Below are 24,911 nucleotides of genomic sequence, written 5' to 3'. Positions count from 1 at the left end.
ATGGACGAGCCATGATGAAGGGAGAGCGTGTAAAAGCGAGATGTCGAGTGCCGTCTCGACGGTTGGGCAAGAGCAACGAAGAAGAAGAGACAACGAGAGAAGGAGGGATCGAGAAAGAGAGAAAGATCATTTTCGAGCGAGCAGATAGCATCCTAAAAGATTTAGAGGGTCAGCGCTGCAATTAGCGATGTTTAGAAGCGAATTATGAGATCGTATATCTTTCACTCGCTATTTCTCTCGTAGACCACCTTCTCTCTTTCTCTTCACGGCTCGTTCTCGCTGTTCCTTTTCTCTCTGACACGGATAAACCTCTCTCTCAGTCACCCTTCTTCGCGTTATACCTCGCGAGTACAAGCGAGCGATAGGTGAAGCCGGTCGCTATCTACGTTTCGTGAACTGTCGCTGTATTTTTCTCCCGGACCACCCTCCTGCGTCGTTCGAGCCCCTCAATAACCCTTGACCGCAGGTCAGCCGCTTTCCACCTGCGAGAACTCGCTACACAGTGTCCGATTTATCCTCGCGAGAAAGTGTTACGATCATATTTTGATTACATCGACACTGCAATGGATAAACATTTTTGTTGTGTGAATGTAAATTTTTCACACGTGTAATTCTCTGAGAAATATCTTGAAATTTTATTTTAAATTTGAAAAGTTTCCCAAACATAAATATATTGCTATATATGATGTTATATATTAATTTTGTGTAATTGAAGTGTGATATGAGAATATTATTTATATTAGTTTATGATAAAATTTATACAAGCTTATACAAATTTAAATATAAATGAGCTTATTTATATATCACTATGCCATATTATTATAACCTGGAGATGAAAAACAGAAAATGTAAAAAAGTTATAATGTTATTGGTTGGAATTTTTGTTGTTTCAATATATTCTCACATTGAGAGATATTTTCTTTCCCTAGAATCGAGATTGGACTAACTTTATGTATAGATGTAAAAGCGTAATATCAGAAATTCACCAGCTATTTTTAATAAAAGAAAACATAACTAAGCATTTCATATCTGCGTTTCGTGTACTGTCGCTGTATTTTTTCCGCACTTCTTATTTACTGTACCTCCCATTTAATTTACACACTAAAAATCAGAAATCTCGTTTCAAACTTCAAAGGATTAACGGATGAATGCGTTAATATTTCATTTCATTAGAAATTCAATAATACGATTCGCTGTTTTCTTAGAAAATTATCTAAATGAAATAAAAAATTGTAAAGCTTTATTGATAAGAATTTTGTATGATAGAAACCAGAGTACTCGAGATCATTGAATCAACTGAAAGTATGAAGAAAATCGAAAGAAATAATAACGTAACATTAAAATACGAAAATATTAATATATTTTTCAATTTTTAATGTTTTTTGCATAGAATCTTTTTTATAATTTTTTAATGTTTTATATTAAATTATTGTACTTTGTTTGTTCAAAAATATATAATATTCTTGTTTTTTTTCGACAAAAATTAACATATTTTATACAATATAAGGTATTCTCTGTTCTTATTTAAAAATTATATTCTACAATAAATATAATATAAAATTATATTCTACATAAATTACATATATACAGAGAGAAAGTATAAAAAATTTACCACTAAATTTTATAAGAGAAACTGTGTAGATATTTCTTTCTCTTTTCTTTTTGTACAAGAAAAGCATAGTCAGTTCCATCAAGATATTCACAGGAACACGCATGTGTTTGATCGCTCCGCGGTCTTGGAACTACTCGATCGTATCCGTTGTGGCCGTCTTCGTGTTCAAGAACCCGGTTTGTTACCCGCGCTACGTTCATCTTCCATCGACCGTCATATTTTCCCGGTCCATTTTTGCCGCGCGAGGAGAATATAAAATGCGGTGGAAGAAAGGAAAATAAACATACAGGTGAACTACGGTTGGTATAAGCAGAACCACTTGTCCTTATTTTGGACAAGTTTGCTGTCGATTTTGCAAACAATCGCTCGACAACTTCCGATACGCGTTTCGTCTATTTCTATTTTCTTTCGGCTATGTCTTTTTTTCTCAACATTAATCCGTGAATCTGCAACATATCGAGCATAATAAACGCAAAAAAGAGAGTAAATTATTTTAATATATTTATATAATACATATAATACATATATTTATATAATACATTATTTTATCAACAATCTTTCCCAAGACATTTACTAGACTCTTTCAGAGTCTATTAAATATTATATTTTCTGTTTCAATATTTACCTCACGCAAGCTCGATGATTCTTAAATTAATTTACTTTAGAGAGAAAAAGAGAGAAACTTATTTGAATCCACTGAATTATATTAAGATGAATTATATAAGTCATATAAATAACTGCAAATGGTAGATGTGCATTTGTTGGTTGAATAAGCAAGATGCATCTCCGAAAGTACGACTTGGCATCACCTTCTTATTCTTCGTGATTCCATGATTGGAAGACGCAGAGTAGATTCGCGAAAGAGCGAAAACGACGATGAAGATACATCGCTGATGTTCTCATCTTCGTGCACCGCAGCTTCGCACGAGCTACATTTTTCCCATGTTTGCCAACGTTTTTACCTTTGTGAGACTCTTGATATTTTTCCGTGTTAGGCGAAAATTCAAGTCGAAACAAATGCATGCAAGTCTTCTTTGTACGTTATTACACTTGGCAAAATAATGTCAAAAATATGAAAAATTGAAATACATACGAGAAAATCAAATTATATTAAAAAATATAAGTTTTAACAGAGTTTATGGAATATAAACAATAAACAATATATAATGCAATTATTAATGCTATAAAATTTTAAACATCAAATTAGAAATTGATATGTGTGCATATAATAGTTTAAATAATTTATATCAATTTTAATATAAATATAAATAATCATTAATATATCGCATCATTCTTTATATATAACTGCTACAAGACTCGATGCTAATCAATAGTTTAAGACTTGCAGCTGCAATATATGTGTACATTGTAATATTTTTATACTATATAAAAAGAATAAAAAGCAAAGACTAATCGATAAATGCACAATAAAACATAGGTATATTATAACATAATTATTATCATAATCTAGACAATGTATAATATATGGATATATTATACAGGATATGCAAAATGCATCATTTAATAATTCCGTTTGATGTACAAGTATCCATTTCTAATTCAAACAATTATTTAATATATGCCTCTCATGCGCATCATTTTCTAAAAATGTTTGTCCCTTGTTTTTAAATATTTAAAAATAAATGATCAATGTATTAAGCGGCATCATCAGCGAAAATATTACCTGTAAATTCTTCACACTTGTCGAAGTTTACACAATACGAAGCCGGACAAAAAGTCACGCAAATATGAAATGTTTTTTGACTCGTGAAGTTGGGTCGGCTGAGAATGCGCCAATTCGTCGCTCAGTTTTCGACTGTGTAACGTCGAATGACGTCGTCCACCGCGACGGCGGGCGCATTCGGAGGCCGGACCGCAACGTTTGGTAAATTTGGCCACCCAGAGGTAAAGCAACGATAATAAATGAGCGGCGAGTGAGAGAGCATTGCCAGCGCCGTTCCAGGTCCAATTTCCCAAGAGGATGCGAGAGAGATAGAGGAGAGCGAGGGAGAGGAAGGGAGAGGGACCGGGGCAAAACCACAGCCTAAAAACAATATCCTACCACCGTGAACCAGTGACAGTGCCCGATAGCTACCCTCACCGCGGGTAAGTTATCGCCGCTCGTCTAATATATCCGAGTGGTAATAAGCCGCGCCGCCATCGATAAGCAACTCGATGAGATTTCAACGAAACTCGCGGAGTAAAATTATGAACGTTATTATATCACGTGAAATATATATATACATTATAGATATGTATCTTTTTTATTACGTCATATGCGATATGATTAATTTTATTATTACAGTAATTAATTACTATTACATCATAGATTTTATTGCTATTATTATTTGACAAGTTATCGCACTATTCTATTATACGATCTCTTATTTCACTAATAAATGACGGTGATTATTTTCTGCCATATAATTCATTGTCATGTGACAAATTCATTCGATATCGGCAAATCAAACATGTCTAACTGTTTCATTTTAATCGTACAACAACTCAAGGATTCGTCGCGAGCTCGAGGGTCACGCGAAACAAATCGCACTCTCCCACGCATAGAAATAGAATCGATATGGGGAAGGAAAGGGACGACGGTGTCCAAACAAGGAAAGCTGTCGAGGAAGTTTATGAATGACATAATCCGCTGGTTTTGCAGCGAGCCGCCATAGTTCCATTGCTTGATTATGGCCGGAAAGAAAATACACGTCTCATTGTTCGTGGCTCGGCATCTCCAGGAAACACGATCCGATCGTTAGTGGATCGGCTTTATGATTACGTCGTTATAAATTGACAATGATCCCGGTTTCCATCGGGCTGTCGTCGGGAAACTTCTCAACCAGCCGATATAATGACCGCACATTGAGGCTTTCGTTTTTTGGCGTATCTTCGCCTTTTTGCTTATCAATTTTTCGCTGATCAATCAGATAATTTTCTGATAGGGTAACTTTGTATTATGTAATAATTGCTTTTACTTTCATTAAGATGAATAAATATGACGTACATTTCATAGATAAAGACTACAATAATTTGCTCTTTTTTTCCTAAATATTAGTCAACAGTTATTAAGATTCAATTATTTTTATATCTTTATATATTCTGCTCTTTTAACCTTATATATTTATGAAAAAAAAACAAATCTACTTGTTTACAAGGGATATCATTTTAAGTAAGAAATTTGTGTAAAGAATGCGTAAAAGGAAAAATACTTTTTTTAGCATATCTGTGATTGAAGGTGTATAATTACTGAATTATAAATTCGTTATAGTTCAATCTTTATACGAGGCAAAGGACTTACAAAATACATACAACGCTTTATTAACGGGAATAGAAACCTGATTACGTTCCAATACTCGCGATATGTGTTAATGACAACAAATGTGCACGTGTGCACAATAGTTATTAATTAGCAGTGAAACTCGGCAATTTAATTACGTATGCTGCATTATCGAGTATGGAATTAAACATATCCATCGGGACCGACTTGAGGCGAGTGCAATCAGCGTAGCCATATGCGGTCGTGCAACCGTATAATTTACGGCCAATCGCGATCGAGAAGACACCACCCAACATATAATACATAATCGCTGACGTTGCGCGAGATATATACGTATTGTATCGCCGCTAAAAATCATCCACGAGAATACGGCGTGTTGTCAAGCATGAATTATACCTGCATCTTATATCTTAATCGAACGTTTTAATTATTTTTCGGCAAGAGGTGGAACGTCCAAGTAAATTTATATTCCAGGTAGAAGGTCGACCCGAAAATCTTGGTGCATTAATAAAATTCGAAAGATAAAATGCATCGTTTTCACCTTTTAAAACGTATATATGTCATAAAATCAATATCATGTCATACAATAAATAACTATTGTAATCAGCTGTTGCAGTGTTTGAGTCCAATTTTATGATCAATTATATTTATTAGAGTTATTTAACAATTCTTTCTACTTTTTTTTCACTCTTATTTAAAAATCATTTAAAAATTATTACGCTCTACATTAAAACTGTGAGTTAATTTTGGAATTAAAAAAAATATTTCTGAATATAGCAAGAAAAATATTTCTCTGATATACTCGACATTAACTGTTTTTATTTTACACAACGAGATTTACTTTATAATGATTTTAAATTGATGTAACAGAAAACAATTAGAAGATTTAATTTTATTCTTACTAATAAACATCGAAACTAATAAAATTTCGCAATTTGAATCTTGTATTTATAAACTAGAAATTTAAGCATATAATTTTTAGCAAAATGTGATCTTTTTTATTGACATGCAAATTGTAATGAGACGCAGTATCATAAAACAACGACGTTGTCATGTGTGATAAATAAACGTGATATTTCTCAGTATTTTTGGAAATTGGTATCGCATAATAACTCGCATCATTATACTAGAATAACGACGACAACTGTTATATTGCTTGATATTATACAGTTGAAAATTGAATTAATTTACTACGCCAAATTAGAAAGAAAAAAGTCACAAAATGTTAAAATATCTACAAATTATATGACGAAAATGTAAAACTCTGTGTGCTTTATTTAATGACAAGTGAGCTTTCCTGAGCTGTGGTCAGAATAATAGATCAGGCAATAGATAAAATCGTCCTGATAAATAAAATTAACAGAGCTTACTGTATTTTCGTATAATTTATAAAGATATTTTAATTTTTAACATCTTTCTTTTTTATTTTTCTCCGTTAATCCACAATTTTTATAATAAATATTTAGGGAGTATTGTATGTGTATCAAATTGTTGAAGGGACGATACAGCAGTTGAATGAATATGAACTAAATCATAAATATATCTATTATATACAAAGGAAATTAAACATTTCTGCAAAATTATTTTTACAATTGTGTTACATAAGATAATGGCAACTGTAGTAGAAATTGTTACGATAATTCAATGGAAAACGAAAATTGAGAAGAGATACTTTTTTCTCGATTTATTTGCCTCCAAACCTCAATTAGGAAGGTCAGTTTGAAATAATCGATAATCGTAATCGTATATTGCCGTAGCATAATTCGAGGAATGAGATGGAGAACAGCGTAATATGTGTAGTAATTAGCCAATTCTCGAAATTAATTGAATCGGATGCAGGAGGAATTTATAGTGAATACGATTACATTGCACTATAACGCGATAAATAATGATTTAAAGTAGTAATTAAGGTGAGCTATGTTCATCATAAATTGTCGAATCCAAAAATCGTTTATATAATTATCGTCCTGCGAGCGATTTCATTTTCAGCCGTAGCCGGGAGCGCTAGTTAATCCCCGGAGCTCATATTTTTTTCTTTTTTTTTTTTCGAGTTGATTCATCGAAATTCATTGTTTCTTGTGTACCGAATGATGCTAGCAAAAACGAGATTTGCATGCTCGCAATATACATCGGCGAATTATTTTTTCACACCTCGCTGCTCGCGATCGTGCTTTTTTTAAACTGGACTTATCGGTCCTCGATGTCATATTTTGATCCGGTTTGCTCTTTTATTAAATAAAAGCGATGTGGATCTCTAAAATTAATTGATCAGTCGCGTATTAAATGCTTCATACAAAACCCGTGGTCGATTAGCGAAAATTCCCGATCTGCGATCGTTGTCGAATAATTCGAGTATTATTTGCCGGAGAGCACAAACGAAATATCTATTTATGAAAAAAAAGTTACACAGGCAATTATTCCTGCGCAAAAGCAAGTGACTATTATTTAATGCAAATAAAACAGCAATATTTCCCAAAAACTGAACAATTATTGTTTCCCATAGAAATGGAAATGAAATATCATATTTTTGTAAAAAAACAATTCGACTCGTATTTTTGCATTCATTCTATGTTGACACAATAAAGCCTACTTGATTGAATTAAATTTAAGTTAAATAAAATTAAATATAAATTTCTCTTCTGATTGAGAATAATTTAAAGCCACCTTAAGTGTATGTACTAAATAAGAAAATTCATATCTTTCTTATTTGAGCTAAAAATATATTGATCACAAAATTCATAAAAAAATACATAACCGAAGGAAACTTCCATAGCGTATACTCTATATACATTGGATCTTTATCTTTCACATCCATATCAAGAATCTACGATAATAATTTTCTTATCATGAATTTACCGTGGAAAAACAAGATAAGCAGCTTCAAAACTTGTCTTAAAGAAGCATCAAGGCGAACGATGCAGGGGTGCAATTCTAAGCGGTGGCATGGTGGATGCAAGCGATCGTGAAGAATTCGCTTTTACGAGATTCCGCCGGAAAGTCCTGAAATCGCACGAAATGAACGCCAAGAGCGCGTCGAGCGCAGTCGGAATCTTGTAGATGCATATCAATGCAGACGGGAATTTTCATTTACGGATCGAGAGATCGCGCGCGATCACTCGCTGGATTCACGCGTTCTGCGTTCCACTGAAAACGCACCGGATTTTCTCCGCACGTTTCTAGTGTCAAGCTGTTAATGCGTGCGAACAAAATAATACTGTACGGATACTTTTTTCAAAAGCAAAAAATGTATATTTTTTTGGCACGCTAAATCTCTCTCTTTTCCTTTCCAATTCTAATAAAATTATATTTAGAAAGATAATTTTTTTAATTATATGTGAAATAAACATTAACACTTTGAATAAGAAAAACGTACGTATAATGTTCTATCCTTAGATTCTGTGGCGATATAATTAATTGCATAGTTATTCATATCGCCTGACTAAATACTCCTAAATAACGATCGAGTAAAATTAATAGCGTTGGAAATGTGAATCGAAAAATAATATATGCGTCAAAGAGGGAAGTTACAAACTAATGTAATATCGTAGAATTATAAAACGTATGCGCACATACAATATCTTTGAATCTCTCAGCGGCGCGATTAATTGCGAATCAATTTGCATCGCGAACGATACCGCTGAATAGATCAGCAGTAACAGCCGGCTCTTACTTCGCTTCATCTTGCAGCACGGAATTTTAAAACGATCTATACGAGATTATATTAATGGCAAGGTACGAGTTATAGCGTCCGCGCCGTGGAAGCATGCCTTTCAATACTGTAAACGTTCATTGCGATCACTTCATACGTGATTGAAGCCATCGGCGTAGCTCGCCGCTTCATCATTGAAATCTTATCGCAGTTTCTGCAGGATCTCGATTCGCGTCATGGCTTCCCGCGCCACTGGTGTATAAGTTGGTACGGAAAATCGATAGCAATCGCGATTAAATAAGTTCCCTCGGAGAACTTTTTTCTGCGACGATATACTCGCACACGTTGGTTACAAACCTCTACGATTCTCGTTACGAGAGAACCTATTGGAGAGATGTAGGTATAATGAGAGCAAGCAATACATCTTGACAGACATTTAGAAATATGAAATGCAATACATTTTAAAAGACATTTTTAGAAATATGAAATGCATATCAAGAAAGATCATTTTTAAATTTATAGAAAGGATCTCTGATTAAAGCACGCGAGTGTCTTTATTTATAGAAATGTTTGAGTCTTCTGTAGTCTTCTGTCGTCTGTCAAAATTGGTTGAAACAGGTGAAATCTCATATACCAACCGCTGTACGTCCTTGTAGCAATTTTATTTGCCGAATTTGTTTCTCACGTCGCGGACGTCATATTAAATAAAATCGAAACCCAAATATCGGTGTTAAATATTTTTCGAAATAATATTGTCACGATAGGATGCGCTCCGGGTTTGCGGCCGCCGCCGCCGTTATAGATCGAACGGAGTACACTTAAATGTGTGCATTAGGGAGGACATCGAAAGAAAACATTTGCTTTGCACCCTCACGAGTCCGGTCCAATGGGTCACAAATTTCCTGCGTAAGCATTAGGGTCTATCTGACTGAACGATAGCGAGTCGTGAGCTCGTTTTTCTCGTATTTGCGTCTATCCTACGACGTCAGCGAACCGCCGATTCCCTTTATCCCCGATCTGCTACTATCGTTTCGTTGATGGCTATATAAGTCATCCTCACGGAGGGACATTTAAATTCGCACCAAACTTTATCGATGCAATGCATAACCCCCATGTGTCTGTGAACACTTTGAAAAAAAATCTGCAACTGATAAAAATAAAATTCGATATTCTTAAAGTGAATTTCTTAATTATACGCATTATAAGGTATGCATCGTAGATCTGCATCGTAGTTAACAGTTATCGGAGATAATGATCAATCGATTTGTAAAATGATTGCAAATTGCAGATTCAATAATTCATGCAATCATTATATATTAATTTGTCAAATATCGATATATTTGTTAATTTTTTATTTTGACATTTTAATATTTTAATCAGTCTGCATTAATATTGCTTCGTTGAACGGAAGAAATACATCATTATTATTAATATTTGCATCGCGATAACGTATTTATATAATGCAAATTATACACATACGTATTATATATTGGATTTTATCGCAAAAAATTATATCTTTATATTAATTTTTTCCATCAAAAATAGCAGAGATCTTTTTTCTGCAAGATATTAAATTACACTCGGATCTCGCGCATAAGATATAATGATGTAAATAATATTCTCACATATGCCGTTCCTCGATCTGCTCGATTTTATCATTTTCGCGATACTGCACGGTCGCTTTACAGAATCCTTGAAGAATCTATTTATGGATCCGTAACTATCGATTGGCATGCACGGTCGGCTCAATACGCGGATAATCATTTCCTCCGTAATCATATTTACGGGGATTACGGTACCGCGCTAATCAGTGGCGCGTAATTCCGCTAGAATCAGTCACCGGCACACATTACTAATTACTTCGCGATCGGCTTATTACAGGCGACGCGAATTATTATCAGGTATCGATCAAATGATTTGCTATTCGACCGAAACAAACTCGATGCAATGCGTCTTTTGCAAATAGACTAGCGGGTTATTCGATCCTCCTTTTTATCTCGTTACTAGTTCCGGTTTTTTAGCTGCACTTTTTACGTTCGTTTATACGAATCGTGAATGTATATACACTTGTTTCATCTTATGTACAAGCAGAAAAGTTCATTAATATAAAATCCATGTTCATTTTTTCGCTCTACACGTGATTAGCTTTAAACAGAAAAATTAGCTTGAAATTGAAATTAATATATTGTAATTACAATTGAAATAAAATGTGCGACGTTGCGTTCCTCCAACTTTCGCATTTGTTGAAGAAGTTTGGGTATTAATTTCGCCTCAGGCTGTGCAAGTGCATTGCTACATTCCCGCCCAGGGAAGAACGCATCTGCTCGCGATGATATTTCATTCAAATGGTCACAGTGAAAAGTATTGATGATTTCGAGAGACTTATCGCATCATCTGCGCAAACTTATGAGCACCGGACGATCTGCAAACGACGTCCCGACGTCGTTTCCAATGTCGAAACTTGCAAATCGATGACGTTTGCATGCATGACGGAATATATTAAGAGAACCGACTCTATACTGAATTAATGATTCATTACGAATATATGAACAAACTCTTGATTGGACGCGTCAGAGAAATAAATTTAACGCAGATGCAATTGCGTGAGAAAACTCGAGAGAAAATTTACAAAATTCTTCTCAAATTATACAAAATGGAGCCCATAATTAGAAATGAAATGTCTTGATAGCTTCTTGATAGATTATTCAAAGGAACTCGCACATTGTTGAAATGGACGATAGATTTTCGCAAAAACCTTGTTTAGGCAAGTCAGTTATCCTTCAGCCTGAACGACTTATCTAAGGACAACCGTGAGTTGTGTAAACTCGCCTGTACACACATACTATTGTGATTCGTATCATAGGCAGTCGAACGGGCAGGTGCGTCCTGCGCGGGACACTTCTGGATCCGTCGTTCGCGAATCGGATCGAGTTTCGACACGAAAACTATCGCGGTCCGATCGTGTATCCAATTACCGAGACATTGCTATGCGGAATATTTCGTGTATGAGCGTTCGACAGGATGATATCGATAAGGCATTCGTTGTGACATCGGGCTCGAGCCGTCGACCCAGGAATATTTTGTCCCCTGCTACCCCCTTCCCCCCCCTTTCCCCTCTCTGCTTGCCATTTATATATCTCTCCGAGCCCCTGTTCGCTCACCGTCTGATCGATGCGACTCGATTTTTACGAGTCATAACCGCCGCGTTCGAGCTGGACCGGTTTAATCTACCGGTCGCGATCTAATTTATCTGTGGGAGTAATTGAAAGCCTTGAATTTCGGATAGTTTCGATGCGACATCTTTTCCCTGGGAATTGGCATGACTGAATAATAAAGTGTTTGAATCGGAATTTACCTTTTTTTGCAAATTATTTAAACTTTTTTTTCGAAGCGTAAGGTAGAGAAGATTATCTTAAATCATGTAAAAAAACTGAAATTAATCACAATTTCGTTAGCAAGCGTACCCTGTTAATAATTACCAAAAACAATCTTCTTAATCGTATACAAAATATAAGCAGCTGAAATATAATAATAAGTCATGAAACATTCAATTGTTATCTTTTTTCTTATAATTCGTATTTCGTAATACATTACTAAACGATATTTATATGTACATAATATTGTTTATGTGTTTAGACATTCATAAATTATTAATGTGACACATGTGTTATTTCAGCTCAATAAAAAAAATTGTACAAAGTGCAATTCTTTTGATGAAAGAGAGCACTGTGCGAAGATGTCATACGAAGTTTCAAACGAATGTGCGATGGGCGGAAGAAAAATATTAGCGTCATATCGCTTCCTGGCTACAGGGATGGCCGATAGGTTGATACCAGCACAATATTACAACAGTAACAGCGGCCGTTGATCGTGCGGCTCTCGAAGTGGCTATGCAAATTAACGCGGGCTCTATCGAGCGAGATTGCCCAGAGAGAGCCTCGGCGAAAGAGAGCGAAGGATAGATACGAATAATCAAAGAAGGACGGTAGAGATGAATAGAAAGAGTGATGTATAGAAGGGAAAGAGGAACAGAGAGGAAAAGCCGCAGGGCAAGGGAATCCGAGAGGGCAAGCATCGGAGAGAGTGAACGTGAATAAAGGTAGAAGAGGAACGTCGACCGAGGATCGTAGAAAAGGATAGCAGACGAACGCGGGTGAGTTGATTTTATCTTATTCAGAATTCTTCGAAGGACAATTTCGCGATGCAGGGATTTTAGGCTAAATCATCGACACGCGAGTGATGAGATATATGTATTATTAACGCTAATTCTATTAATAATAATTTATGTCTAATATATTTAATTATATTTCGTATATTCGTTGCATGAAGGATTAAACCGTTAAATTTCTGGGCGCATAAATACATAATATTTGTGAAAATCACGTGGCAAGGAACGATCTGCATGCTTCATATCACGACAAACGCAAAAAAACGTTTCGAGATATCGGGAAAGTCACTCGCACGTCAGGCGCTCCTAAACCGCTCCGCGCGGAAAACTGACGTTCTCTTTTTTTATTTTCAACCGACTGGCTCGTCCCGGCTCGCACTGCTCGGCAAGAAGTCGCCGAGCGAAATTGGAAAAATGATCATGACCCGAGTTCATTTGTCTCCGCCGCGAACATCGCTTGGCGCGACCGCAAAAAGCGACGGTGCGCGACGCGCGATCGATTCGCACGCGCGCGTTGGAGGCTGCGATCTATATTCGCGACGCGCGCAAAAAGCGCGCTGAATTATTGCCGAAGTTCCCCCTCACGGAATAGCAGAGAGAGAAGGACACGGGGAAAGAGAGACAGAGAGAGAAAGAGAAAGAGCGAGGTGGCGTCTGCCGTCGATTGCAGAGGTTATTTCCGAATGTATATTATAGATATTATCAATTCAATGCTCCTGCTGTATGTGGTTACTAGTGAATTAGTTGAAATATCATAGCTCTGCGTACGATATTAAATCGATACGCCATGATTGTTGCATGAAATGTTGTTTGCGATATGGAAGAGGATGACATTTTATTGAATTTTGTGACGGTACCGCAAAATCTTCTGCATTTTACAATTGAAATTTTGATGTCATGCACACACGCATTTATCGTGGTTTACGATAAACGTCATTTAATTCTACATTGGCACAATTTAATCGCAATTAATAATCGTTAATAGATATTACGCACACATACGCACATGCCAATATACATATATAAATATCCCTTACATATATTTCACAAGTCCACTTCGAAATGCAATGACGTTTACGTAAATGTCATTGCATTATTATTATATTAATATCGTGGTTAAATTGATGAGAAAATACAATTGATCATTGATAATATTTTTTTCAGAGAGAGATACGATATACCATCTCGAAATTTCTTACTCGGTATTATTCCTCCAATGTCTTTGTGAAAATTTGCAAGTATAAAAGACAGGTGTGGAATCAAATAAAAAAGTTCACTGAAAACAATGTCCCGCGCGTTCATAATTCTAGTGATCTCACTGTTCCATTGAATTTTCCTCTCGCGGAAAACACGATCCAAACACGGGGAATTCTGACCTCGTCGCGATGCACGTCCGTTTCGGTTATATACTGTGAAACAAAAAATGAACATGGAGAAAAGAATGAGAGAAAATATGTGAGTCTAGGAAGGTAAGAAAAGTAGTAAAGAAGGGAATGCATTTTCTGAAGCGAAACGTACGAAATGTATGCCAAGAGAGCAGTGAGTTCTCTCTTTCTCTCTCTCCTTCTCCCCCCCCCCTCTCTCTCATTCTGTCTATGTGGATTTGTCGATTTATTATTCGAAGATAGATAGTTTACTCGAAGTTTGAACACGAAATGATTTCGGAGTTACGGGTGTGGCAAGTGTTCGTTGCTTCTCTTCTACATCCCTCTCTTTTTCTCATCTTGCTTTGACAGATCCTCCTCGTCCCTCTCTCTATTTCTCTTTCTCCAATTTCGGAGGCAGTCGAGTTCGTCAAATGGAGAGGCTCCGCGAAGATCGGGTTGTATTTCATAAAGTGAGAAACCAAGTTCAGCGCGGCCTGCAAGTTTACCGGGTCCAATCCTGACGTGCACTTTAATACAAGTTTTCTATTCGCTTCTCTCTCCTCTTCCCGCTCTACCGTCCTCTCCCTCTCTTTCGCTTAATATTCCTCTTGCTCTTAGTTTATTAACTAGCGCCGGGAATCTGGCGCCGGTGCCAGGAATATGACGATGCGTCGTCGCAGGTCGCCGCAAAAACGTGCCTGAAACGAAGTCCATGTAGCGAGAAGACGTTATGTGACACCCGCGCAGAAAGTGTTATTTACGGGCGTTTCTAGGGAGCGGAGCGCAAGCCGGTGAGTTAACGTCGCCCGAGGAAAAACAAACATTTTAATGCGCCATCCACTGTAATGCAGCCGTTGTGCGCGCCGGAGTGCATCTTTGCTGAAAAGAAAGGAGCCGCGCGATTTTTGCGAACGATTAAACCCTTCGGGGCCGCATTAAAAGTGTCTTCATTAAAAGAACAATTTAAATATTTTACGAATCATATTTTTATTACGAGAATTTTTGGAATATTTTTGAAAGAGTTAGGCGTTCTGCTTTTTAACAAGTTTTTCCAGTGAACTTTAATCGTGTTTCAAGCGCAAAAGACTTTTTATGTTTCATGTACTTAAGGAAAAATAAAATGGTTATTATATTAAAATCGTATTATTTATGAATTTTGAAATTAGTTAGTAAATATATTTCTTTCCGTGGAGTTAGTAAAATCAACATTATACACAAGTTGTTAATTAACTTGCGTGCGTAATTACATTTTAAACAGCGAAAGTAAAAATATGTTTCACGATTGCATTTCGACTAGTTTATTTTGAAAAGAGATAGTCGTGACATAATTACAAGATTGCATTGTAAATATTGTAAATTAAAATGTTTCAATAAATTAAAATACACGTATACAATAGTACAAAAAATACCATTAATCCCAAGCGTAACGACTTGTGAACATGTTATAAAATATTTAAAAATACTAATTATAAAAATTTATAGAAAAATATGTTATTAATTAGCTCAATGTTTATAATTTTAATAACTCTTATTTTTATTATTTGCGAAGAAATATGATAAGAAACATCACAGGAGAAATAGTTTCTCCTAGAAAAACATTAAACGTTGATTAGAATCCATCGCTTAATTACATACGTGAACGATCCAAGAAATCAGGTCATCTCAAGCAACTTCTGGTCTAAAGTCACCACTTACGGTAATAAATTAATTAAACTGACTAAAATTTCCGAAAGGTTACACGAACACCGAGTTTTCCGGCTTAAGTAAAGCATAAATTCTCGACGGTATTGCGTCCCGAAAAAATAGAGACGCGGGAGCTGCCGAGAAAAATGGAAGCGAGCTTTTGTACACAATACTCGGCGGCATCATAAAACATTCGCGGAGGTTATAATTTCGAACAGTTTTCCTAACAGAGCACACGGGTAGCGACCAACTATCCATTACCAACATACGTTGTACACATACGTGTACGCACATATACGCAAACTGTTTTGTCCTATAATTATCTCGCAATTTGTTTTTTGTCTTGATAATGAAAAATTATCCCTAAACAACTGCTTCCATTTTCGTTCTTCCCTTCTTTACTTTATATTCCACATTCTTCTTTTTCGATACTTCGCAAAGAATTGCAATCAAACTGGCAAAGCGCGGCAATTAGTCATTCCGTGGGGTCTCTAAAACACTAAAATAGCTTTCCTCCATCTCTCATTCCTCTCTCTCCTTCTCGAGCTCGCATAATTAGAGCGCATAATTTCTGAAACCGTTAAGAATTACTACGGTCCGTCTGAACCTCTTGAGCTGATATTCTTTTCTTAAACTGGTTCATCAGTACTTGCATAAGAAAGCCGAGAGAAAGATAGTAGTCTGAATTTTAAAGACACGTTCCATGAGAAAGAAATCTGTTTCGTATTTTGCGCGAACACAAGTAAGAGTTATAATACACGTTATTTTTCTATATGAGCAGAGTTTCTTTTAGGTATCTAATTTCTAGTCTGTAATATTTAAAAATCTTTTAAAATTTCAATTTTACTTTTCATATTAATTTTGCTCGATATTATTGTTAAGTTAAATATGGTGTTAAATCTGTAGTATCTTCCGAAATAAATAACTAGACGAGAGGTGTTGGTTCGGTCGAGCCCTCGAAATAGATGGTACGCTGGCAGCATAATTTCAGTTGCAAAAACAAAGGGAGTTAAGCAGGAATATATATGGAGGACGATAATTAACGTAATCTGTTTCCATTGGACGCGGTGGAACGACGGCTGACATTCACGGCGGGAATATCCAGTTGCAAACTCGAATCCGCGAACGTGAATAAATGTTTTCGGTGGGAGTGGCCGTAATTAAATTATAAATTGCGAGCAATTTTATACTAATTACCAGAGGTACACATTAACAGAGCCATTAAGTCTCGCCGCACAGACACTTCGCGATTCGTCGTACGGACTTTCTTGCCGCGAAATACGTTTACACGAGTATAGTGCACATGACAATAACATATTCTTAACCACCAACGAGATATGAGAGCTGTAATTGGTCAGAAAATCTACATATATTTCGCCGCGAAAATTGCAGCGCATTAACATTAATTCGCCGACAAAACGCAAAAACTTGCATCGCTACAATCAATTTTAAAGAAAATATATGTGTGTATTTTTCGCTTCAGGAACAACATTAATTCTTGCAAATGAGATTAAAACAACGTTATCCCAAGCATAATTAATGTATTTTTAAAACCTTACTATATATGTTATGAATGAAGATAAAATATCTTTATTCGTATTTCAGCAGGGAAAATTATAGTCGCGTCACGAACAAAGACCGAAGTAAATGTTCTTTAATCATTTGTATAATTAAAGCCGGTGATAATTACAATTAAAACAATTATTAATTTCAAAGAATCTTTTTACTCGGTTCGTATAAAAATATCTACAATCTTATCAAAGACTGAGTAGGTCTTACTGAAAATCGGAAACCTCGGCAAATCCTCTTTACTTGTTTTCTCTCATTTTCTTGTGCTTATTAGGAAACTCTTCATTCCCGCTCCTTTCCTTTTCCGCTGCTGCAGATAGATATAATGTGTCCCATAAGTTGACCAATCGTATACTTCTTGAGCGGCTTATCCTAGAGGCGCTCTCTCGTAAAGATAATAGGAATATGACGACCAATCAAAGACGAGTGTTTGGCTTACGTCGTGCGCTTAGAACGAACTTGAGCGATCGATCAAAAAACAATTCGGTTCTACGCGACTTTCGTGTGGATTCGATTTCTTCCGTTAAGTACCGAGGTTCGATCGTAGATATTTTAAGGGGGCAACATCCTTAATAAGTTTCGAGCAATTAATTCTAGGAAGTTCCGCGAATTTAAAAGAGTAGGATTTAAATAAACGAGAATTGCGATTCAAGTTTTAATCTTAGACCCACATTATTTGTCTGCGTACATATGAACGTGTATTTAAGTGTATTTTTTGCGTCATTATGGCGCGCATTAGTAAAAAGTGCCGACCGCAGAGCACTCTCTCGCGCGACATTATCTAAAATAATTTTGCGAACCGCGCTGCGTGTCCGCGAAAGTGCTGCTAAATTCATAAACGCGCGCCTGGCCTATCATTATCGTCTTAACCAGCTTATCGTGGCGTATAATTATGCGGCCTATTACATCCCACTTTCTCATTTGAATGCGCCAGCGCATTTTTGCGAGCAATAATTTGTGACATCGTTTCGGTCGACTGTTTATCGGTCGCGACACAAGAAAAATGGTCCCAGCCAACGTTATTCCGGGCGATTTTATCTTACTCGACCGAGACTCATCGATACCGCGACCGCGTGTCGAACCTACGAACGTTAAACCTGTTCCAGAACTCGTATCTTCGCATCGCTAAGGGTCGCCACTTCCTCTAATCACGTAAAGACACTCCTTTTCGAGTTCAGCCAATATGCTGTTTACAGTCGAGATAGATCATTTCAGGGACAATCATGCAAAACAGGCTAATATTATTATACAATTTTGATACCATTAACCGGACTGTTTCAATGAAATTAATTAATTTTATTAAAGTAATTTTGTTAGGTAATATTTTTTATATACTACAGTATATATATATTTTTTTTTCTATGTGTGATTTTAATCAGGATATAATATAATAAACAAATATTGCTTTATACAAAAATAAATAACAGAATTTGGAAAAACGTTTAAATTTTATTTTGGACAAAATAAATATCGAATCAATTTAGATGCATATAATTGAAACTTGTTACTTGGTAGTTGTATGCAAGTTTTGATTAAAATATAACTAATAATTTGTTATAATCTACTATTACAAGATCCTGAATTAAGAAAATATTTTAAAACAATCATACAAAACGAACTAATACAATATAATGTAATACAATATAATATATGATTCCAGTCAGAATACAATATAATAAACAAACATCACTTTTTACAAAAATAAATAACAGCATTTGGAAAAATATTTTTTTTTTATTTTACGGACCAAATTTTAAAATTGTTATTTTAATTTATAAGATATATTACTGGTGCAGGTAGGAGCGACTTATAAAATTATTCGCGGTTTGTTTAAAATTCGCGAATATTTCCCTTATAATATCGCGATAATTCCAAAAATCAGGGATGCACGACGATAATTTAGCATAGAACTCCCTCTAATGATGCTGACGTGCTTTAACGTCACCAAGCAGCGACACCATACTATGAAACGAGCTTGCAGGGTTGCGTTATCCCACAACAAGTTTATACATACGAATTGCAACTGATAGAGAAACAAGTTACAGCGGATTGCCAATTGGATTGCAGTTAGCGTCGAGCGGATAGTTTATTCGCGGGCCGCCGATAATCTCGTCGGCGCGTGTGTGTTCAAGCATATCATAAACATATATGCATTCATATATATGCCTGCGAAACACGCGAGCACCATTTGGCGCGCATGTTAATTCAATCAAATCAACCGGCGGCGCGCACTCGAAAAAGCCGACGCTGCAAATAAATCATTCAAATGTGGCTCGATGTCCCGTATTACGCGAAAAAGAATCGACACGGAGAAATCAATTATTTCGCAACCGACGCTATATTTTTTTGCAATAGATTTCCAATTATTTTAATCGCGTGTACGCGCGGCTGTCACTTCTGCAATTTTATTTTTTCTGGAATTGTTTTCTCTCTTTCAAATGTTCTTTTTTTATATTCACAAAAGCTGCTCGCTGACACTACATGGAAATGTGAGTGGTTGTAACAAGAATTGACGAGCTTCTCTATGCTTTTTATTGAGTTACTTATGACATATTATGATAAAAGATGAGAATATAATTAGCTTTAGTAATTTATCTTGAGAAAAATCTTAATTAAGAAGTTATTAATAGAAACAATTTTAATAAATTCTTACAAATTAAATTCGGAAATGTAAATAAATAAAACTTTCTGATTTTAGAGATTTTACACTTTTATTATTTAATTTCATAAGACCTTGATAATTATTATAATATTAAAGATTAATTCTTGATAATTATAATATTAAATATTAATATTAAATATTGAAAAACTGCGACAAAAAGATAATTTCTCATTAAATTTTTTTAAAAGAAAAATTAATATTTATTAAAAAATTTGCTTTTAAAGAAATCTAATGCTGTAAAAATGAATTCTCGTCCTTATCAAAATGAAGATTATAAAAGATTAAATCATCGAAAGACCGCGAATGATATAAATGTTATTTACTTGTAATAATTTCCAAGATACATATTCTTTGTCTTGTTTATTCATATTGCAGCTTTGTATTAAATTTTCGAAGAATATCAATGTACAATGGAGAGAATTCAAAATTTTAAGTCGTATATTTTATCGCGAAGAGATGAGATAGAGTCGCGTGTGCGCTAAATGTGTAATTTTTTCATAAACATATCTCAATTTATAAGCGCTAGAGTTCTGTATTCTAATCGAATATTTACACTCATCTAGATCGTTTCAATCCACGATAGGGTGATCGAACAAGTCCAGGATCTGATGGGCCTCTGAAAAAAGAGAGAGAGAGAGAGAGAGAAAGAGAGCAAATGCGTAATAAGAACGCATTTCGCGTTCGAGTAATGCTTTCGAGTATTTAAGTCCCGGGGAACGCGGCCGGATATTTTGTTTCTGCCGAGGAACTGTGCGCCTCCTCCCTTTATCTTAATCCCTGAAACGTATCTTGCCCTTAGTCGTTCTCCAGGATCTTTCGGGTTTAATCCTCTCTCCTCGCCTACCCCTTCTTCCCACCTCTTTTGCTCGCGATTGCCACTTCTGCGCGGCTCCCTAATAAAGATCCATTTCTCAGCGTTACGACAGGCCGATAAGCAAGGCCACAATTTCAATTACGGCGTTAAGCCAGGTAAGATCGCCGAACCGTAAAAACTGCGAGACTATAAGCCAGATACTAAGCAAGTAAAAATCGACGATACGTCCCGCGGGCTTGCCCCTTCGTCTCTCCCGTTCGCATCCCTCTCTTGCCTGCATCATGGCCGGTGCGTTTCTTTTCCGTTCTTTGTCGTCCTTGTTTGAGGGAGAAGAGCGTGGGGCTGAGGTTTGACTCGTTAATATATCAGATTATGCTGGAACAGCAAGTCTAATTTATACCACAGTAAACTGCGGGCTGCACCTCAGGCTTCACTACCGCCTGCTATTTTTAATACGTCCTTAAAGCGTCGCGTCTTTTGAAAGATTTTTCGTCCCCACCTTTACGTCGAGAAAGTCGTCCATTCTTCCTTGCTGTCCTTCATTTCTCTCTTTCTCTCATATTCCGCTTGGTCTGCAATGACATGCTGCCCGCCTCCAGTAAAAATCTTTCTGCATTTTTTCTACGTTTTGAGCCAAGTACGATAATGCGCTTAACCGAGTAACGAAATAGCGACAGTATTTTCGCGTCATGTCTTGCGCTCGAAATTATCTTTATCGCGTTTTTATTATCGCTCTTGTATTTAACAATCTTCTCTTTTACTCAGATTTATGATTTAAGCTTTATTAAATATTAGCGATAATGTGCTTTGCTATAAAGCTAGTATTGCGACATTTCCTATTTTTATAGTACAATTTCCTCGATGCATACTTGGTGAATAATTGTAAATAATCAGAAACGATTCTTAAAATTTTTTACAATCTTATTTATTTTAATTAATTTATATTTTTATATTAAAAAAATATTTAATTCGGCTTTTTGACGAGAATGCATGTTATCGGAAATTGTCTTGTCTTTTTAATAGATTCACCTCAAATTCTTTAAACGATGCTTTCACTGTTATTGGCATCGATCATTTTCGGTCCCGTGATAATGGGCTTAGCTTTAGATAGTGTCTCGGCCTATTTTTGTATAGTTTTCTCAGTACATATTCTGGCGAACGTACTTGGCCATTATATTACATTCCGAGGAAACATCTGTCGCGAATAAACGCATGCATCGTGACTGCCGAGGGAACTATATAATTCAGCGAGGGCGAACGCGCTTTGAAATACGAGGCTTCATAAAAGCAATATCTAATTATCTGGATTATGAATGAGAGAAATGATCATTTTCTCGCCAGTACAAAGGAGTCACGTAATTATTCGCCGCTAAACAGATTACATCGGAGACGAGGGAATTTATTCTGGAACCTCTCTCCACCTATCGTCTTACTTCGCTTGAGCGCAATCGATGAATGGTAATGAAGATTGCGTAAAAGCATAATGTGCCCGCTATAGTGAGAAAGAAGTTGCCTCATTATGATTTATTTGTCGCGGTCAATTAGAGCCGGACCTTCCATCTCTCTTTCCCTCTTCCTTCTCTTTCTCGGGTTTTTGGCCGTGGCACTGAAGAAGAAGGCGATGAAGGAATTACGGGCTCTTGTAAAACAACTTAACGGTTCTTTCAGAAGAGAAAAGAGAAAGACAAGGCGACAGAGAAAGAGGATATCGAGTACGAGTTAAGTAGCTAAAAAAATTGTTATGCTTGAACGGAGCTCTGGAGAGATGCGTTTTTCTCAAGACAATTCGTCAAACCGATCGTTACAAAAACTGTGCTGCTTGTTTTTGAACACTACATCTAAATCGTTCTACCAATTTATCAATATAGACAATGCCCATAATGTCAGAAATAGACAATGTCCATAATGTAAGAATGCTAAATACACGACATCAACATAAAACACATATGGCTCGTTTATTTGTGTCATCATCATTCGAGATATGATGTAATAAAACCCAAGAATAGAAAATTCAGTATAAAGTAATTTAGTAAATAATACATATATTGCAATAATTCAGAATATATTTATAACGACATTTGTATTTATTGTATGATATTTTAATGTCCTTGCTATTCTTGGCTGTAGCTCTTCGAATTTTCATCGAGTAACATATATATATATATATATAATATAATATTTATATAATATAATACATATATATAATATAATATTTCTCTCTCTCTTTCTCTTTGTCTTTTGATCTGAATATTCTAAAAATAAAAGATCATAAAATGTATCTTGTTTCGTAAGCCACGTTACAAAAAGCCAATGCTTTATTTATCACATTCTACTGCGAGTAATCAAGACTACTCGTACCCGTGATTCGCAAAAATTCTCGCTTTCAGTACATCATTGCGGGCAATTAATTATGCGCGATCGCGCATCATTATAATCGTTATAAACGATTGCGGACATACATCGGATGCGTGCGCGTATGCCTCGGTGTGATTGCACGGTCAATTTATAACGCTCCATATTTGCGGCCGTGATTAAACATTGTTGCGAGGTGATTACCCAGAAACGACGATCCCGGCTCCGAAGAAGAAGACGGCCTTGGTCGATAAATCCCTAGCGAGAGCTCGATTTCTCGCGCCCGATCCCGCCGCTGCCGCCGGAGTTAACTCGCGAGAGAGGTATCTTAAGCGCGATTAAATCGCCGTGAAAAAGTGGCGCTGTGTAGGCTCGATAATTTACTAAAGAATAATTATTGTCTATTCACAGCGCGCGGCTCTTTCAAGGAGAGGCACTCGGCGCGATGCGGTGCAATGCGGCGCGGCACGTTGGCTCTCGCCTCTCTCGCACCCGGATCATCAGGCGGACCTTGTCCCTAATTATAAATCTCATTAATGGAGATTGATTTCAAATTCAACGTCTGTAATAAGCGTCGATTCATGGCGCGGCACGTAATCACGCGCCCCCGCCCTGCTATTAATTTCTGTTAGAGGTCGTTATCAGAGGTGTTTTCTGTCTTGTCGCGAATCGCAATTACTTAATCGCGGAATATCGCCTCGTCGCCTATATATCAATGAAACCATTCGCGCGACTATCTCTACCGTATCATTTTTGTGTATCGTCGTTAGATTCCGCTCGATCCGCGCATCCTTTATTTATATACAATTCGCTACGAAATTCTAATAATGCCAAAAATATTCGAGTTTATCTCGCTTTTCGCAGCGATGCCATACTTAACATTTTTAATGACGTGCTTCCAGTAAAAAATTTGAAACATCTTTTATTTAATTTTACATTATTTTATGCTAATAATGAGAAAGCATCAAGAATAAATAAAATTAAATAGAAGTGAATTAAATAGAATATAAATTAAATAGATGTGAATTAAATAGAATATTTCATGTAACAATATTTACACTAAATGAATATTGGTAATTTTAAAATTTATAATTTTTGTCATGATTCCTGATTAAGATATTCTGTTATTTACTTTAATATATTAAATATTGAAACATATTTATTATGCGATGTAATAATAAGTACATGTTGCTTGTATGTAACAAAATCATATGTAACTTAATATTACTATCGCTATGATGTGAATATATTAAAATATTTAATTTATATTGCAATAATAAAACAGCTTAATCTACGAAAATATATATATCGAGAAAATATTATAATCTTTGCTTCATTGCATAAGGACATTTCATTATAGCTTACCTATTAAATGACAAAATTAGAAGACGGTAAAGAAAAAGACAATATCGATGACTTATATGCTATTTAATATCAGGGACCCAGTTTAATTAAATCAAATAGTGAGGATAACACACACTTTTAACTCTTTCACAGACGAGAGGTGCGGTTAAAAACGCGACGACGTTGCCGAAAGTTCGTTACACAAAGCCCATTATGCTTATCGGGATAATTTTCCTTAATTAGTTTAATACCCATACGATTTAACTTGCCGCTTTACTTAAGATAGAACAAAAGTACAGTCGGTAATTTAAACTTTTCAGACTGAGAGTGTTTACATTAGAAAGCGCTGGTAGAAGGCAAAAGGCCCTCATCTTTGAGGATTTCTGTCCTAATTATGCCTGAATTGTGAAA

The 24,911-nt window shown here is 35.9% G+C and overlaps 1 long non-coding RNA gene across 1 annotated transcript in view; it reads left to right on the top strand.

The window, feature by feature from the left end:
- Positions 1 to 24,911, top strand: part of LOC105255345 — a 183,073-nt gene that overhangs the window by 47,708 nt on the left and 110,454 nt on the right. Inside the window, exon 3 of the long non-coding RNA XR_889515.2 lies at positions 12,218 to 12,694. This is a non-coding gene — a long non-coding RNA (uncharacterized LOC105255345). The remainder of the gene's footprint in view (positions 1 to 12,217; positions 12,695 to 24,911) is intronic.

Source organism: Camponotus floridanus, unplaced genomic scaffold (assembly GCF_003227725.1).
Source record: "Camponotus floridanus strain SB8 unplaced genomic scaffold, Cflo_v7.5 scaffold10, whole genome shotgun sequence".
Taxonomy (NCBI): Eukaryota; Metazoa; Arthropoda; class Insecta; order Hymenoptera; family Formicidae; genus Camponotus; species Camponotus floridanus.
This window is presented reverse-complemented; position numbering and strand designations above follow the sequence as displayed.